A 19864-nucleotide genomic window follows, 5' to 3' on the forward strand; every position below is an offset into this window, starting at 1 on the left:
TTTTTAACAAAACATTATTATTTTCATTCTTCTGGGTGCGTGGTAATGGCCTAATCTGTACCAATGACTTTTTTTTATATTTTTTTTTAGAATTTGTCAGTTAAGTTAAAGTGATGTTTCATGAATATTTTTTCGAAAATTATAAAGTCAGAGACGTGGCTAAGTGGTGGTTCGATACCTGCTGGGAGTGTTTTTTTTTAAATTTCATTTTATTATTTCTCACAATATTAAACTATTAATTATTAATGCAGCTTTTTGGAAATACAGCATTGCAGTTTGCACTGATTTCATGGAAAAATTCCGAACGTTAAAAAATTATTTTATTATTTTATAATTTTTTTTATTTTCGTAATTTTTCCTTTCAAAATGTGCAAAACTGCAATGGTGTATGTCCGAAAAACTGCAATAAATCAAGATACCCCACTGCATGAATTATTTAAAGTACGTACTAAAATATAAATTACAGATATAAAATATATTTTTAAACAGTTAAACGTATATATTTAAAATTGATATGTTCAAAATAGTAACGTATGCTGTAAATTCGTTAAAAATATATCCAAACAGAAATTGTTTCAAATACACAGTTTAATTAGTAGTTACTGTAGTGCGGGGTTCGTGATTACATTGAAAACTTCACCCAATTATGTAATGCAACTGTTTAAACATATTTAAATTCTGTGATTTATGGTTTAATATTGTGAGAAATAATGTAAATGTAAAAAAAAACAGCACCAGTGAGTATCGAACGTCAGACGTCAGATTGCCAGTCTGTGCGCTTGTCCACGTCTTTTTTATTTATATTTTTATCTTCCCAGAACTGCCAAAAGCTAGCTTGTGTAAATTATAAACCACACTGCGGCAATCGAGTGCGAATGACAAGGTGTCACTGTTAAGAAGACTGCAGATCGTCGCCTTACCTTCTGGCTCTGGGGTAAGGTGTCTGCCTTGTGACTTGAAGGACCCGGGTTCGCGCCCCGGCTCCTCCAAGGCGGATTGCTCAGATAAAATGGCAACATTTTTCTGGTAATCCCTTGCAACTAGACAGGCTACCAAAGAGTCGGTGGGTGGGGAAAAAAAATCTGCTAAAATGGCTTCCTCATGGGGAGCGCATTTCTTTATGTGCTCCCCATGCGGAAGCCATCCTGGTAGGTTTCTCCGGGGCTGCGGAGTTTTGCTAAATTATTTATTTGATTTTTGTTTCAGACGCATTGTAGCACGTTTCGTACAAATTGTCTCGTAGCTTAACTGATGTTTCTGTTTTTAATTACAGTAAAGTTTACTGTAAATTAGTTTATTTTAAATATTATTGTAGAGTGTAACTTAAATTTTGTGTATTTATAGTATTGCGAGGAATAAAAATTATATAAAAAAAATAACAGTAGGGGTATCGAACCCAGGCCATGTGCATTAAAAAAAATTTTTATAGATAAATAGTTTCTGGCAGTAGACAAATGGTACAATTACATTGGTACATTCTGGAACAGAGGCTCGAGTGTGCACACCCAAAATAATAAAAATTGGCGTGAGAAATACCGTTCATTGTTACCCAATGAACAGGTGCGCGTAATTCGTAAATTCCTCTGGCTACCACAGCATCAATACCAGACTTCCATCGATATATCTGATGGATTACATGCGATCAAAGATAACACACATAACGGCGACAACAAAATACAGCGAGTAACGTAAGAAAGGGCAGCTCCGCAAATGTACAAATGAACGTTTACAACTAAACAGTTTCAAGCGGCAGTAAATGTTTTCACAAGGCCATTTGACATTATATTGTTTTATTTACAGATCAAAATAAGAAAATGTAAGTATCGTCCAACTTTGTTTGAAGAGTTTTGTTTTTTACTATAGTACATCGGGCCCTACAAATGTTTTCTATAAAGTCTCGTACAAAATAAGGTGTTTGCGTACAGTTCTTTTAAACTGCGTGCTCTGTGGATGATTCTTGCAATGGGAAATATTTATTTTAATCATCATTTTGGACATACGCCATTGCGAGTTGGTACTGCATGCCATAGAGAAAACCCAAAGAATGGAAAATTAAATATGAATTAAAAAAAAAAACACAAATATAAAACAAGCCAAATTCAGCTGATGTCAGACTTTAAATGTACAGACAACGCAGAGAATTATATATGTTTGAGCTTGACGATGGGAACAGAACTCAGTACCCGAAACGTCACAACTGCTTTGTCTTTGGGAAGGTTACTTTGTTCGTCTGTGCTGTCATCTTTGTGTTGTCAGAATATCTGTTTAAAATCATCGCTGGGTTCGCGTGTACGTTGCTGTATTGTCGGTTTGTTGTCCAGATTGCCTGTTTTTTTTTTGTCTGTCACTGTGTTGTCCAAAGTTGTTTGCATTTACTGAACTGTCTCATCGTTGTAAGCCCACTTTGTTAGTCAATGCTGTGACAAATTCCTTCCGTGTAATTCTCTGTGTTTCTTTATATATTAACATTTGACATCGGATGATTTTTGCTTGTTTTCTGTGTCTTTGTGCGTTCATATATCTTTGTACGTTTTTCGGGTTTTCTCTACGACATACAGTGCAAACTGACACTGGCGTGTGTGCTGCAGCTCCATCTACCAAAAAAATAGATTGAATAAAAACCTTTTCCATATGCCAACTTTCACGGCGATCGGTAAAACGGTTTCGGTCGGAGTTTATCAACGTCATACATACCAACATACATTATTATATTTATAATATATATAATAGATAATAATTTAATCCTGAACTATGCTGTGATTTTTTTACGAAAAAGAGTTCACTAAGTGCTTAGTAAAGTAATTTACCCTTAAAGTTTGTGTTGCTCATTTGTTTAGTTAAATCGTTTCGTCAACAATTAATTCCCCCTCGAGCTAGAATTTTTTTTATTCAACTTCATCCTTGTAAAAAAATATATTAGTGTGACATCTTCCTGAATTAAATGAATCATCAGATTCTCGCTATTATAAGTTGCTGGTCACGTTTTGTTTTAATTTTTGTTTTGCCATTCTTTAAATGATAGGCACAAGTAATTCCGAAGACCCAACGTACGACACTTAAATACCTTTAGTGATTTTGGTTATCTATAACGAAACTTTCAACAATAGCTTTTGCGTTTGCCAACGAACAAATAATATTGCGAGTGGGTGAAAATGAATTGGTTGTAATTTACAGGTTTTTTTTTTTTTTTTACTATTTATTATGTCATGTTCTTGTACACCTCTGGGTTGTGTGATTATCATTGACTGATTTGGACTTAATGATATTTGTCGTTAAAAAAAATAAATTTTTTTCTCCGATCTTCATAATACCTTCGAGCGGGATCGAACCCGCATCGTAGTGTGTGATAGTTTCATGCGCTAACCATTGCGCCACCGTGCGAATGCAATTATCACTTGTCGTTATTTATGTACTTATATATGGGTGCAATCGGAATGTTATTTGTCTAAATGGTTATATTCATTCATCCGGGCTATATCATTATAAGGAAAGAAGCTATAAGTAAATTTCTATGTTACGCATGATTATTAGATGAAACCCTTTTTTTATAATTATGTTAACTGACGTAAAATATTAAATATAAGTGTAACTTTTTAGGGCCTGTTAATTAATTTCACCCATTAGCATAATTTACAAAGTTTTCGTAACATTGCAAACACTTTCAACTTCTTAGTTTCTATTGTTTACGGTTGTTCTGACGCATTCGTTTCCAGTTCAGGACAAACATTAATTAGTTTTATTTTTACGAGGGGAATGTGTTTTTAATTACTTTTACAGCTACTTTAGATTCAATTAGAATTGTCCGTTGTTTGAATGCCGTCTATAATGACGCCTAAATAATTGTAGCAGTTCATATTATTTATATAGTACTTGTTACTATGCGGATCTTTTCAAATTCTAGTGAGTTTTCTCCGGGTACTCCCGTTCTCTTCTAGGAACCTTGATTTTGACGAACTATTTTTTTTTTTCAGTTTTCTAATTGTTATTTATACCAAATACTTCTCCTAGATGTTGAACCATGTTATTTTGCTCACAGATTATTATTGACGAGAGAAAATATTTGGACAGACTACAAATGTAAAATTTATTAAGTTATAATCATTATTATTTCGCCGGTTTAAAAATGTGCTCATTTTATGGCGACGTAGTGTTGCATGAAATTATTTATTATAAACTTCCATTTTAACAGTATTTTCCCCTCAAAACTTTTAAATCTGAGACGCCTCTTTTTTATACAATAATTAGTGATTTCACCATGTTGAATTAATAAACATTGTTTGCAGCTTTTCGTACACATTTATTATTATTTACATTTAAAAAACGTAAACCGTAATTTTTTTGGTTACTTATTGGGGATTTTTATATACTGCAGAAACTCAGGTGATAAAATAAAACGGCTTGGATATATTTTATTTTTGCCTTGTCTTAATAACTGTCAAGATGGATTTACTTCAAAATATTGCATACAATTTTCATAACTCAAGATGGCAGGTTATTTCCCCCCTTTACACTTACATTATACTTTACACGTTTACTGCTGTGATACAAAATTTTATTATTATTTTTATTCATGTTTTAATATTGCTGTCACAAGTAATTTTATTTGATTAAAGATTAACTTAATTAGAATATAAAATATTAATATTATAGTTTCTGGTAAGTTTGAAGATTATTTCAAAAATAATTTCCCAAGAGTGGTCAGGTCACAAAGGTGAAGAGTAACTCAAAGAATGAGTGTATGTCGAAATAAAGCTGGAGTCACAATGCCACGAAAGACCCAACACGCTCAGCAGCCAATGAAACACAATGTCACCGTGACGTCACCACGACGACCCGCACGAAATAGATTATATTTGTAATTGGTTCGTGTCATGCTGTCCGACAGAAAGCAAACCTTATGGAACTAAACTTCAAAAATATTTACCTACTTGGTAAATCTTTATGCTGAAAAACACAATTTTGTTTTACGTATTGGGGTACACTTTTAAATTGTGTAGCTTGCCTTCCTCTGTTCATATAAACGGATATCGTCGTGTTTATGTTCAATGTATGTAGATTGGTGAATATTTAATTTAAGAATGGACGAGTTTGCGAACTACTTGTAATTAATAAATTTCAGGCTCATTGTAATCTGTATGAAATTGGGTTGAAGGTCTACATAAAAAGAAAAAAAAAACATTGGCTGAGCTTGCTTGTTATTTTTCTCTTCTATACTGTTTTGTACTGCATTTTATGTAAATACTTGGTTTGGAACGATTTGCCGACAGCCAAATCGGAAATCGTCGGGTCAATGTTGTCGTGGTATTGTGACCCTACGCTATAGAATCTGTTGTGCTGGAACGCTGTACGACATTTTGTCGTGTTCGTCGTGGCATTGTAAACCCAAGCTTTAACGTCATATTTTCCTGTGTTCGCTCCCACCGACTATGTGACAGTATTCATGGTTATGCTGACACGTGGTGCCGACGTGTAGTTTCATGGTCCGCCATTGATAGGACGTCAGAGCCGTCATCGAACATTAACATTTCAATAAAAAAAATTACCACTTGCCAGGAAAACGTTCCACCAAAAGTGTCAAAATTTCAATATCTTCCACCTGATGGACTTTGCAGTCTCTGGTTCCAGCCCAACCAGTGTGGAGTGTAGTAAAAAAAAGACTGAGCACAAATGGTCAGTACACTTTCAAAAATCATAAAAAATAAACGGTGTGGAAGATTTACCCGAAACTTCTTTCAGCCAGTAGAGAATACTTGAAAGTTTTTTTTTTCTCGCAAATGTTTCGGATTCGTTTGTTGCAGGTTGCTTCCGCTATAAGCGGCTGGTTTTTTTTATAATGGCGCCCACCGCACAGCAGAAGTGTTGGTGCGTGCTTAAGTTAGCGTAAAGGGAAGATCTAGCACGACAACAACCTACCCATGAGGTTAATTTTCAGTGATGTGGCCACATTCCATATGTATGACAAAGTGAAAAGCCTCGTTGTGTATTTCTGTGAGAACGGAAAATCATCATGTTACCATTGAGCAGGGAACGGTTTACAATTAACTTAAACTATTGGAAATACGGGAACAACACAAAGCATAAATTCCCGGGTAAGAATCCTATTAATGCGAAACACTATTTTGTTGCGATACAGTGGTTTTCATGTAAATTCCAAATTTACATACATCTGTAATTTTACATTAATATTTATGTTCCATTTACAAAAAAAATACAGAGTGTATAATATTAATAGCAAAACAAGCATTCCAATATCTAAAGCAAGTTTTCAAGCCAGAGCATGTAATACACCACGCTGTCCAAGGAAGACAGAGTTCATGTTGTACACTGATGGTTGCTACTACGCCTGGGGTCGCAAGCTACCTCAACATGACGAAGGTGGAGTGGAAACATGTTACTATTAAACTGGTACAAGTGAGTTACGGTGACTCGTAAAAACGCACCAATGTGAAGCGCGCGCGTATCGACAGACGCGGGTCGCAAGTGTGCGAAGTAACACGTGCGTGCGGCCGGGTGAAGGAGGTGCTTCAGAACATCTACTGCGTAGACTGGTGAGCGATAACATAACTACAGTCATCTTCATCACGACTCACCTTGTATTTACAAACCTCCACTCACAATGCGTATTCCTTGAATAACTCGAAGCTAAATATGTTGAATCAATGTGGGACTTATCCCTAATATTTACGGAATAATTACTAACCTTATAGAAATAACAAATTCAGGAATGTATTTTGTGTAATGAGTCTCCACACACTTTGCTGGACGTTATTCTAGGCTGTCTTTGATTGGAGCAGCGGCTTGCGTGTTACGTGCTTTTTGCAGTCCTTTGGCAAGCAATACCAAGTAAATACCCATGCGCAATAGTCTGTTCACTGCAAGGTATTTCTCCGCCCAATAGTGGGAATAGCACCCAAACCTACAATGAAATATTATGCTCCAAAGTGATGCAAGATATAAACCCGGTGAGTGGCGGTGAATCGTTGTGAATGACCCTATATACCACCCTCCTGTAGCATGGGGATATAAACCCTTGTGTTCCCGTTTATTTATATTTATTCGTGCTCAATGTGTGACATCTTATCTCTCGGTGTACGGCATTTTGTAGAAGTTCAATTCGTGATTGCGACGGAAGAGTCATGAAACGGAAATGTGTAACCTCGATGAAGCAATCTTTGGCGGATGGCACAAACCAAAGTTCCCAAAGCCTAATGAAATTTTTTTATTGATTTAACTATACTATTATCGGTACGGAAACATCCAAAATTTAAATTATATGCGAATGGGGCTCGCCTAGCTAGTGATGCATTAAAATTTTTGAAATTACGGAAATTCGGTACGTCAGTCCAAACTGATTGAAATTATAGAATTTTGTTTCACTTGAATCTGTAAATATTTACGTTTTGCTAAAAAGACTTAATTTCACTGATAGATAGGTGATATTTTCAAGGATGATGCCGTTAAGTCTTTTTGTCTGAAGCATATATTACTCCCAGTGAGTAACACCGAATCTTAATTAACTGTGCGACAACAACCAGTCAGTTAAATTTTCAGGTGCTTGATTTAATTCAAACCACTGACTCGGATGTTAAAAGGCCTTACTTTAAAGGTTCACGTTCTTTGGCGAACACGTCACGTGGTTGCAGGCACAGTAGATGTTGGCCTGGAAAATGAGGGGACGCACCACAACGCCGAACGTACAATAACGCCGAATGCCAAATTGACTACAACGCCGACAGCTAGAAAACTGCTGTGTACCACAACGCCGAAATACATTAACGCGGAAAAATGTCATTGCAGGACTGCCACAAAGGTTAGGTTAGGTTATGCTAGGTTGTGGTACATTTTTCGGCGTTACTGTATTTCGGCGTTGTGGTACACAGCAGTTTTCTAGCTGTCGGCGTTGCGGTCAATTTGGCATTTGGCGTTATGGTATTCGGCGTTATTGTACGTTCGGCGTTGTGGTAACGACCCGGAAAATAACTGTCATTGCGATTGCGCAGTCTACGCTTGAGTTTGCTTCAATTTTAATCACTGGTCGTCCAGCTCACCTCACAGCTTTGGTCTAATGGGCCTCCAGACCTTACGTCACCCTGCAAACACATAAATAATCCACTACACTGACAAATTTTGATGTGTAAAATTCATAGCTCTCGGTATACGGTATTTGGTTTAAAGAAACTTCGTGAAAACAGAACGAAAGTATGTCACAAAGATGGCGGACCCACATGTAGCTGCATAAATCCGTATGTAGTCATTTTCGTAAACATTAGAAACGGATTGGAGTGCCAAACTAAACTTCTTAGTAGTAAAACTATCCTTTAATATTTTATTTTGTAATTTATGGTTATAAAAAATATGTTGAGAACATATGAAATACGCAAATGCTATTAAGAAAATTCTTAGTTAGCACTGAAATCACAACGCTCTTGACACCATACAGAGACTACCTATTGTTAGCCTAAATACATTCGACGTCTTGTTGAATAAAAAAAAATGTAGTTATATATATTTACTTTTAAATGTTGAATCAGTTCAATAAGTTTAAGTTTATTTCTAGAACGTTTTTTTTCAGACTAATTTCTATCGTTTTAAGTTAAAAAAAATAGCCTATACATATTCTTAGTGATATAATATGTATTTTAAAATCCTTCGTGACGGTGTGAGATTTGAGAATGGGTTCAGTGACCGATCATCACGACGTCCATCTTAGTGTCAAGTTTCCTCAAAATTCCTAAAAAAAAAAATTCCCTTTTGACGGAAAATGTCCCGTTTTAGTCCCCAAAAAAAATAAAAAATTTGAAAATCGAAATCCTAAAGAGATATTTTTTGCCTTTAAAAGAACGAAATGTCCTAAGGCTCCTAACAGAAAGCCGCCCTAAACCACCGAGGTCATTCCTTGACATTGACCATAAAATTTAAATTCGGGATAAAAAAAATTAAGGTCCAATGATCATAACAAATGTTGACTATTATAATATTAATTAGCGGATGCATAAAAAGTATTTTTTTTTTCCTTTAATACATGTAACGTGAAGCAGACCAAACGCTGCGAACGCGCCGAGCCATCACGGAAAGGGAAAGGGTGGGTAGATGTGGTGAAGGACAGGACGAAAAGACAAGGGCAGTTTCCCCTCGCGCACCGGTGTTAGTTGTCTCCCTCTCCGCTCTCCGGTCCTGGCGCTCGCACCCGCTCGCAGCGACGAGCGGCCGTGTGATGCCTCGCCGCGGAGGCCCCGGACTTCATTTCCTGCCCGCGAACGGGCTTGTCAAAGCTGCTGACCGGCATTTCTAACAACCCCCCCCCCCCCCTTCCATCAATTCCCGCGCGTCGTGACGTCATTCTTACTGCCGATAGAACCGGGGACCGTTCCACGACGGCACTGTAAACTTGAGACTGGATCACGTTAAACAGAGACGGGATCTCCCAAAACACTTTCACTGTACGCCTCTGCTTACTTCCACAATGCACGGAAGCGTAACGAATGTCAACCAATGAAATTTCATTGTAAGGTAACGAAATATAAAACTAACTAAAAAAAAAAAATAATACTTTGAGGATTTAAAACAATAAATGACAAAGTTATAATAGAACACGAGATATTCTTGTACTTGGAACAGTTTTTTTTTTTTTTTTTTTTTTACGTTTTTAGAACGTAAACAAACATGCCCTACCACCGCAGCCAAGTACTCGGCTTCTGTTGGTCGTACGGAGCAACGCAAATGGAAGAGAGCTCAACATTCTTGAGATAATCCGCCTCCGTTCGTGTGATAACGTCTCATTTGCCGTATCACGAAGGCCGTGCATTTTTCGCATAAAGATTTCCGTACAATAAGCTGTGTTTTGTAACTTGATCTTGGAGCTATGCGATGCTTAAACTGTTAGAAATTACGGATTTTACAGCGAGTGATTAACACGATAGAAACGAAAAGTTTTTTTTGTAATATCAGATTACTGAATCTTCGTAAATACTAAGCCGAATTCCAACTTATGGGCTGTGTGTTCCTTTGCAGACAACGTGAACAAACACGCGACACACATATCACAAATTTATGTAGCAGACTAAGCTCATTATGTTATGCTTTTAATGCTCTTAGGAAAACATGTACTCATGATACAGTAAGAACAATGTATTTTGCTAATGTTAATTCTATTATCAGCTATGGGGTTATATTTTGAGGGGCATCTAGCTATTGGAAAAATGTATTCATTTTGCAAAAAAGAATTATACGGATAATTCAAAACATTAAATCTTCAATTACATGTAAACCCCATTTTGAATACCTAAAAGTTCTTACTGTGCCAAGTTTATATATATATCAAACAATAATTTTCCCCATAATAATGATATCCACTTATATAACACTCGAAAAAAGGCTGATTTAAAATATATATCTCATCGAACAACATTATATGAAAAGAATCCTTAATTTTCAGCAGCAAAATTAATAAACAAACTTCCTAAAGATCTTCAATTATCTTTTAAAATAAATAAATTTCCAGCTTTCAAAGAAAGTTTAAAACAATTTCTTATTAAGAAAGCTTATTACAGTGTGGATGAATACCTAATATCTTCTCATAATTGTGATTAATGTATAGATACTTATTATTTGTCTTGTCAATTTTATTATTTTATTGTGTAATTTTGTTTTATATTTTTATTAGCTTTTACATAATATGTCCACTTTATACTTTGTGTGATGTTTATTATATTGTTTGTTATGATTTTTATCATTTATAATATTGTAATCAATTGACAACTCCTATTTCACCTTGTGAGTGTATAAAACAGGAAGATAATAAATAAAATAAAAAAAGGCTAAACAAGTTTTTTGAAAGATACTAAGCCATGCCAGTAAATTCTTTTTTTTTAACTTCAAATATTCCAGTTTTATAATAATTTTCATTCTCCTTATCGAAACTGCACTAAAACGTTAAAAATGAATTTTTGGCAGCTAATTGTTCAAAAGTATGCTATGTGTACCTACTTTCTTCATTTTGCGAAAGTTCAGCCGCTCGAAATTTCGGTAAGTTTAACCCGCGTGGGACGTAAATATAAAATAATGACCTGGAACGGGACATAAACCCTTAAGCCTATTTTATGTAGCTTCGGGTTAGCAGGATTTTGGCGGGTTGAAGGGGGGGGGGGAGGGTTGTTTGGATGGTGCAGTATGGGCCATCTGAATCCGTAAGCCAGCCGCAGTCATCCCTTGGGACTCGAAAATACACGCAACAATTCTGTTAACACCTTCATGTATACACTAGGTACATGTAGTTCCCGCATGCAGGGAAAATATGCGAAAATTCATGAAACAGCAAAATGTCCTTTAATACCTGGAAAACTCAAGGGTAGTTAACAATAAATTAGTAACAAAACAAAGCCATTAACAAAAATATATATATAATAATTTGATTATTGTGTTTTGTATAAAAATGTGTTATACACAACAGTTTTCATGTTAAAAATTATAAGTTTATATTGCGTTTGTAAAATGAAAGCACACTCAGCTAGAAGGCCTCTTTCATGAGCCCATCTGCTTGAAGAAATTGTTATCATTTGAAATAATGAATGGAACATCTTGACGCATTATGGTAAGAGTTAATGGCGACACCGCCATGCTCATAAAATGACTAATCTCCTATGTGCATGGGAAAATAAACAGCTACGGTCACAGTTTTCCTGTGACGACGAGAAGATTACAAACCCGTTTAGAGGCTAGAAATTCCAGCGAGCGTCGCGCTTATCATCCCGCCTCACTGACACACATAAACCCCGACCAGATGGATGCCCTTAACGAAGAAAAATGTTCAGTCTCAAACACTAAAGATATGTTATAGCTTAAAAACTTGAGGAAATATATGAGGCTTTCGGTTCTTGTTTCTCACCCTTAACGCACTGCCTCAGTGTATTTGACAACAAAGTTGGAAGGGTAATATTGAATGAAAAATGGTTTCCAATTTTCTCCATCAAATATATTTGGATGGACAACCTCAGGCATGTTTTAAAATCATTTCACGCTGAGGGTTTCTTTCCTGAAGTATTTCAAACGTTTATATTGTAGTCTCATTTTCCGGGTGTAATTTTTGTTATGCTATTTGTGCATTTATAAATTTTTCAAACATATATTGATTTAACAATATTTGTTACATAATAAAATTTTACGTGTTAAGTTTTTTTAAAGGTTTATAAACATAATTTACTTTTTACACATAAAATTATTTCACATAAGAAATTCGTTTTATCATTAGTATAGATATTTCACTTTTATAACCTCTTTAGTCGTCCATGTGTTAAACTCTTTTTTAATATATTCCTTGTAACGTAAACCGATGCCATTTTCATTATCGCTAGGCGTGATTTTGATTGGCTGATTGCAACCCAACATCCAACACATTTTAGAACCTGTCCTATATGCAAAATATTTGATGTGAATCTCAAGTCATCCAACTTGACAAACAAACATGGCTGTGCCAGTGACGTTTTCGGTTGACGTCATAACCACCCAACTTTATTTGAAACAACATACAGTATTTGAAGGTGTTGGAAGCTGAAGTCTGACAGAGCGTTTGCACTGAGGCACTCGCGAGCAAGTATGGCGAGTTAGATACTTCAAAGTGCTGTTCACGACTAATGGCACTCGTAGTTCGTGATCATTTCGTTAATTTGGATGGCACATACACACCTCTTCAACGCGCGTGAGATTAATGGGAGCCCTGCTAACGAGTACCTACTCAATGATGAGGAATGCAGTCTACTAATTTAAACACTCGTGTACTAGATATGAACTGCTGGCATTTGGCTAAATATGCCGCGTTGGATTCCCCGAAAGAGAAGGGAATTTCCCAACAAAAAAGAAGTCTCATCCCAACAATTTAATTTACATTGTCCGTCATGTTGAATTTGGAAACCAGTTGCCAAGATATAGTTTCGGTAAATTATTTAAAATTTGTACAACACATGGGTATGGTTATTTTGGCATTTATGAAATACGTTTTTCGAGATAATACTGAGTATTTCTTACGAAAATTGGCACATAATTATATATATTGTAATTGATGTTTCATTCAAACATATTTTTTTTACCATGGAAAAGATAATCATAAGGTAGACAATTTGGTTTTATTTTGTTTTACCGTGCTCATTAATATGCGCAGTTAATACTGGAAAGTTATTCAGGTTACGATTTACAAATAACTTTAACTATTAGAGGTACTGGGACAACGCAAAGCAAAAAAAAAAAAAACTTTCTCGGGAAAGAATTCGAATCTTGTACTAATGTGAACACATGTACAATTTTTCATGACTATATCTTTTCAGTTAAAAAAAAAAATTCAGTGTAACATAAATAGCGCATTTGGATACACGCATGCTCTCAATGCCCTGAGCTCTGGGTTCGAGTCCCGGGAACGACCTTCTTTCATTCATGCGGTCTCGTTCGCGTATCCTCGAACGCCGTGTTTTCAAACTATTTTAGGGAATATTCTTATTATCATACTGTTAGAAAATACAGTACATGTATGGTATTTTTTCAACGATGTTCTTTGTAATTTCGGATAACTTAAACTCCGTAAATGCTACGCCGTATCCCAACTCCCCAATTTCCGTACTCCACTATGAACAGGGTAAACAGGCAAGTGTAAGGAATAAAGATGTTATTGCCGTTGTCTTAGCCAGTTTTTGAATGCTCTTGTGATAAACCGAGATTACTCTCGTTGATTCGTGCTCCGGGTAAGTGAAATCAATACCCGTTAACTAACGAAGACAACCGTAAATTTACGAAGATCCAAGGATGGTTTGAGATTGGCGTCATCTTAAAACTAAGGTAATATTTCTAACAAGAGTATTCACGTGTTTTGCAAACGCTGGAAGCTGCGATACGAGGCGTTTCCTAATACCGTTGTGTTGTGTGGCACCTTATATTCACAACGCTGCGATCAACCGTTCGCTCGCAGGGTTACCAACACACACACACACACACTCTCTCTCTCTCTCTCTCTCTCTCTCTCAGGCCACCTCAAAGTTTCATTCCGATAGATTTTCGGCGTGGACTTGCATAGAGAAGTGATTCGGGGCTTAAAATAGTTTCTGATGTCGAATGTTTTATTTACGAGTTCGAAATTAAGGTCGCTTATTTGGAGTACCGTCTCTGAAGATTTTTAAAGGGAGTGGTTGGTGTAACTGCACTTGCAATAACGACACCTCAGCTGTCAACCATCATACAGACAGGTCTGGTATCTTCCCAGCCTTTGCCTTGGCGTGTCTCGTCGGCTTAGCGAAGCTCGCGGCGGCCTGCGAACTAACGGCGCTAGTGGTAGTTACACCCAACATTAACATTGTGTTAAACTGAGCTTCGTATAAAATATGATATTATTCCTAATTCAGTCTCAATTTTTATATTTTATCCCAAATTACTAATTTTTTATACTTTTGGGTGCGTGCGTGCGTATCAGTGACTAACGTTTTTTTGTTTTCAAATACGTTGAAGTAATGTTTGATGAATATGTTTTAGAAACTTGTCAAGTCATAGGCGTGTCGCAGTGGTGGTTCAATACCCACTGGTAGTGTTTTTTTTTAAATTTTATGTTATTATTTTTCACAATATTAAACTATTAATTATTAATGCAGGTTTTTGGATACACGCTAATGTAGTTTTGCACTGTTTGTCATTGGGAAAATTCCGAAAGTTAAAAAATTATTTTATTATTTTTTGATATTCGGAATTTTTCCTTTCAAACTGTGCAAAACTGCAATGGTGTATGTGCAAAAGAAACTGCATAAAATGAAGATTCCCCATAGTATGTATAAACGTGTTAAGCTATTAGTTACAGATTTTAAATATATTTAAAAAGATAAATATATATTTAAAATTAATATATTCAGAATAGAAATTTTCTATAAATTCGTAAAAAATATATCCAAACAGAAATTGTTTTCAAGACACAGTTGAAATTGTAATTAATGTAGTGCGTAGTTTGTGATTTCATTTAAAACTTCACACAATTATGTAATTTAAGTGTTTAAACACTTGAATTATGTGATTAAAGGTTTAATATTTTGAGGAATAATAAAAATGTAAAAAAAAACAGCACCAGTGAGTATCGAACATCAGCTGTCAGATAGCCAGTCTGTGCGCTCGTCCAAGTCTTATTTAAATTGTAGCTTTCTAGAACTGCCAGAAGCTAGGGTGTGTAAATTATAAACTACACTGCGGTAATCGAGTGCGAATGGCAACTTGTCAGTGTTAAGAAGACTGCAGATCGTCGCCTTACCTTCTGGTTCTGGGGTAAGGCGCCTGCCTTGTGACTTGAAGGACCCGGGTTCGCGCCCCGGCTGCTTCAAGGCGGATTGCCCAGATGAAATGGTGGCATTTTTCTGGTAATCCCTTGCAACTAGACAGGCTACCAAAGAGTCGGTGGGTGGGAAAAAAAAATCTGCTAAAATGGCTTCCTCATGGGGAGCGCATTTCTTTATGTGCTCCCCATACGGAAGCCATCCTGGTAGGTTTCTCCGGGGCTGCGGAGTTTTGCTAAATTATTTATTTGATTTTTGTTTCAGACGCATTTTAGCACGTTTCGTATAAATTGTTACGCGGAAAATAAATGCTATAAATAAAGTGTCGCGTAGCTTAACCAATGTTTTTGTGTATTTAATTACAGTAAAGTTTACTGTAAACTAGTTTATTTAAACAGGAATTGGTTAATTGGTTTTAATAATTCTGTAGAGTGTAACTGTTAAATTTTGTGGTATAAAATGAAGTATTGTGAAAATTGTAAAATTTAGAAAAATAGAACAGTAGGGGTATCGAATCCAGGCCATGCGCTTGACCATTTTTTTTTACGTGATAAATAGTTTTAGGCAGTTGGAAAATTGTACAATTACATTGGTACATTCTAGGACAGAGGCTCACGTGCGCACACCTAAAACAAAAATCGGCATGAGTAATGCCGTTGAGTGTTACCCAATAAACAGGTGTGAGTAATTCGTACAGGCCTATGGCGACCACATCATCTATACCAGGCCTTTGTCGGTATATTTGATTAATTATATGCGATCAAGGATAACACACATGATGTCGACAACAAAATACAGCTCTTCAAATGTGCTCAAGAACGTTACCAACTAAACAGTTTCAAGCGACAGTAATTGTTTTTCACAAGGCCGTTAACATTTTGTTTTTTTATCGCAGTCTACCTGGCTACGAGGGTTTTCTATAAAGCCACATTCAAAATAAGGTGTTTGCGTGTGCTAGGTAAAGTAAATCAGGTTCATTATAAACCAGACTAAAATTAAAAAAATAAGAAATAATGTATATTTCAAAAAACCCGAAATATGAACATAGGAATAACGAAGACGACACTAATTAAATCAAAAACAAGCTCTATAGTAATATTTTTTATTTGCATACAATAATTAACTATTTTTATTTTCTCACAAAAACCTAACGTAATAAAATTATTTTATACATTTCTGGTTACATATTAAACATAATATAACTATATTATAAAACTGCAATGTTACCTTCTTTTTACACCCTTTATATTAACTTCACCTGTATGTTTGTAACCGACTCCTTTGGGTGCGATTTTGACCCACTTTAAACGGCAAGATTTCATTCAAACTTTGTAGATTTATCGAGGACCGATGACAATACACTAATTTGATAAGATTATTCCATTAATCAATTTGCAAAATAAGATTTTTGTCAAATTATATAATTGGTAAAATTAAGCAAAGACGTATTTGTAAAGAAAACAATTTCGCTCATGTGCGAACTCTTTTCTTTCAGTTAGTCTTTGGCGCGATATAAACAAAGCCTACTAAATATTGTGACATTTAATTAAATGAAGTGAGAGTGGGTTATTATTATTGTGAACAATATAATTTCTTGAATAGAATATTATCTATATTTGTAAAAATATGAAGAAAAAACCTGAAATAAGGGCTTTAAATGTTGTTTCTTTCGTTAAATAGAGAAACACAATTACGTCTTTGTTTCATTTTACCAATTAACCAAGAGTGAAACATTATTATAAAACAACATTTTATGCAAATATTTCACGAAACATGGACAAATTTAAGTTTGATTTTGCTGTGAAACCAACAGCAGATGGGAAATCAACACCATATGCATAACCTCAATAACTACACCTGATGGGCAGATTTTTGAAATTCCACTCGAACACCAACCTGCAAATCTACACCAAACAGTTACAAATACTCCAAACTATGCCAAGGTCAGTAACTCATTAAATAAAAGACATCAAACACGGAAAATATGGATAAGTTTGACAGATGATATATCAAAAACATATTTGGATTTAGAGCAAAACTTACAGTTTAAGGATTTTTACCTGAAAGAAATTGAGGAAATAATTTTTAAAATAAGCTTAAAACAATAATGAATGAAAAATACTAGTATTATTGTGAAAAAAGCGTGGGGCGCTTTGTATCATATTTATCGTACATCGAACGCCCATTGGTAGAGCAGCCGACATGTCATCGGAAGGCTCTGGGTTCGAATCCCAGCCCGGTCTATCCGAATTTTTCTCACATATTGTATACACTCTCATTTAGCAGGTCCTTTCCTCATCCTTTCTCAATCCTTATCCTTCCCAAAATTCCTTCTACGTAAATGTGGAACGCTTCACGTAATAATTAATCCGTAATTCCCATCCTTTCCTGCTTCACAGCATTAATTTCGTACAGTATGTAAGACTGGTCGATATCGCTTGTTCGTCAATAACCTTATACCATTAAGTCTCACTATATATATTGATAACGTTAAAAATTTTGAATGGCTTATAAAATCGAGATTTGACTATCATACAGCTGTAACATTAATAATTTGTAAAATAATTACAGTTACTTATAGTTATCACGGGATTAATAGTAGATTAGAACAAATAACAGTTTAAAATTTTTTAAACACGCTTTTATAAATAAACAAAACTAAAAAGTAAAAAATAAATAAGAGTTTAAAAAAACTAAAAAACACACTTTTATAGAAAATCCAAGTAAAAAATAGAAAATAAATTTTAATAAATTAAATTTAAAAATAGTGTAAAATAAAAAAAATATTTTATTTAAAAAAAGCGTGGGGTGCTTTTTAAGATATTATCAAAATGATAATCCTTCTACTCATATCTGTCGTAAAATAATTATAACTTTTGACACCATGCACCCCACGGTTTTTTTTTAAATAAAATACATTTCTTCAAAAATCTACTAAAGATCAGTTATGGCACCCAAAATATGCTATGACCTATGATTTTCTGTTTACCCATGGAGTTTGGTTGAACGATTAAAATGTCGATGTGCTGTGTGCCAACTATGATGGCATTTGGTCAAACGGATTCGGAGTTTTATGAACGTCATACAGTTATACATATAATTTATCTCTGGACTATGCTACGAAAACGTGTTTTAACTAAGGGTTTAGTAAAGTAATTTACCCTTAAAGTTTGTTTTGTAAAATCGTTTCGTGAACAATTAATTCCCCCCCCCCCCCCCCCCCCCCCCAATAAAAAACCCTTCTTGGGCTGGACTTTTTATTCAACTTCATCTTTGTAGAAATATATTAGTTTGACATCTTCCTGAATAAAATTAATCATAATATTCTCGCTATTATAAGTTGATAGTCACTGTTTTAATTTTTTTTGTGACCATTTAGTGAATTTTGGTTATTTATAACGAAACTTTTGAAATATAGCTTTTGTGGGTTGGTGAAAAAGTGTGTTTGTGGGTGGTGGGTGTTTTACAGCTTTTTATTATCATGTTCTTGTACACGTGTGGGTCGTGTGCTGATCATTGATTGATTTGGACTTAAAATGATTTATTATGTCAATTACAAATAAAATTTTCTTTTCCAAATTTCACCATATTCGCGATTGGGTTTGAACCCGCGTCTTGGTTAGTGGAAGTTCCGCGTGCTAACAAATGCGCCACCGTGCGAATATTGGGGGCGTATTGTTATTTAGCTAGTTAATCATGGTGGAAGTGGAGAATTAATTGTCTAAAATGTTATATTCATCCGGGCTACATCATTATAAGGTAATTTCTACGTTCCGCATAACTTTTAGATGAATCCATCTTTTCATAATTATTTGAACTGACGTAAACTTTCAATTTTAGTGTAACCTTTCAGGTACACTAAAACTCCCCCAATAAAATACTATGCGTAATTTATAAAGTTTTATTAGTTATGCATACACTTTCAACTTCTTAATTTCTATTTTATACTGTTGTTTGGTTCTCAGTTATTCGTTTCGAGTTCAGGGCATACATATGTTAATTAGTTTTATTTTTGCAAGGGTAAAGTGTTTAGTTACTTTACGTATTTTACCTTTCGCCTGGTTTAAGTATTTCTGTCGTGTGTTTTTAAGTACTTTTAGAGATGTTTTTTTTAGGATAAATTAGAATTGTTCGTTGCTCGGTAGTCATTTATAAAGACGCCTTAAAACATTGTAGCAGTTCATATTATTTATATAGTACTTGTAACTATGCGGACATTGTATCTCCGGGTACTTTTCTAGCAACCTTGATTTTGACGAACTATTTTGTTCCGTTTTCTGAATTAAACCAAATACTTCTCCTAGATTTTGTACCCTGTTAAGAGTCCAATTTTGCTCATAGGTTATGACTGACGAGAAAAAATATTTGGACAGAGTAAAGGGGCCACAGACTACAACTGTAACATGTATTACGGTATAATCATAATTATTTTGCTGGTTTAAAAATGCGCTCATTTTATGGTGACGTAGTGTTGCATAAAATTATCCATTCTAAACTTCCATTTTTTTTAAATCTGAAACTAATCCTTTTTTTTTACTTTGTTACTACAAAAAATAATGATTTAATTGTGTGCA

The 19864-nt window shown here is 35.0% G+C and overlaps 1 protein-coding gene across 2 annotated transcripts in view; it reads left to right on the plus strand.

Annotated features, from left to right (window-relative positions):
- Window positions 1–19864, plus strand: part of LOC134539194 (esterase E4-like) — a 333286-nt gene that overhangs the window by 279248 nt on the left and 34174 nt on the right. Inside the window, exon 1 of one of the 2 annotated variants that reach the window (XM_063380967.1) lies at window positions 6472–6548. The exons of the other annotated variant lie outside the window; for it this stretch is intronic. The gene's annotated coding sequence lies outside the window, so the exon portion shown is untranslated. Of the gene's footprint in view, window positions 1–6471; window positions 6549–19864 lie in introns of those variants that run through there. 2 annotated transcript variants of the gene reach the window in all.

This window comes from Bacillus rossius, chromosome 15 (assembly GCF_032445375.1).
Source record: "Bacillus rossius redtenbacheri isolate Brsri chromosome 15, Brsri_v3, whole genome shotgun sequence".
In the NCBI taxonomy this organism is placed as follows: Eukaryota; Metazoa; Arthropoda; class Insecta; order Phasmatodea; family Bacillidae; genus Bacillus; species Bacillus rossius.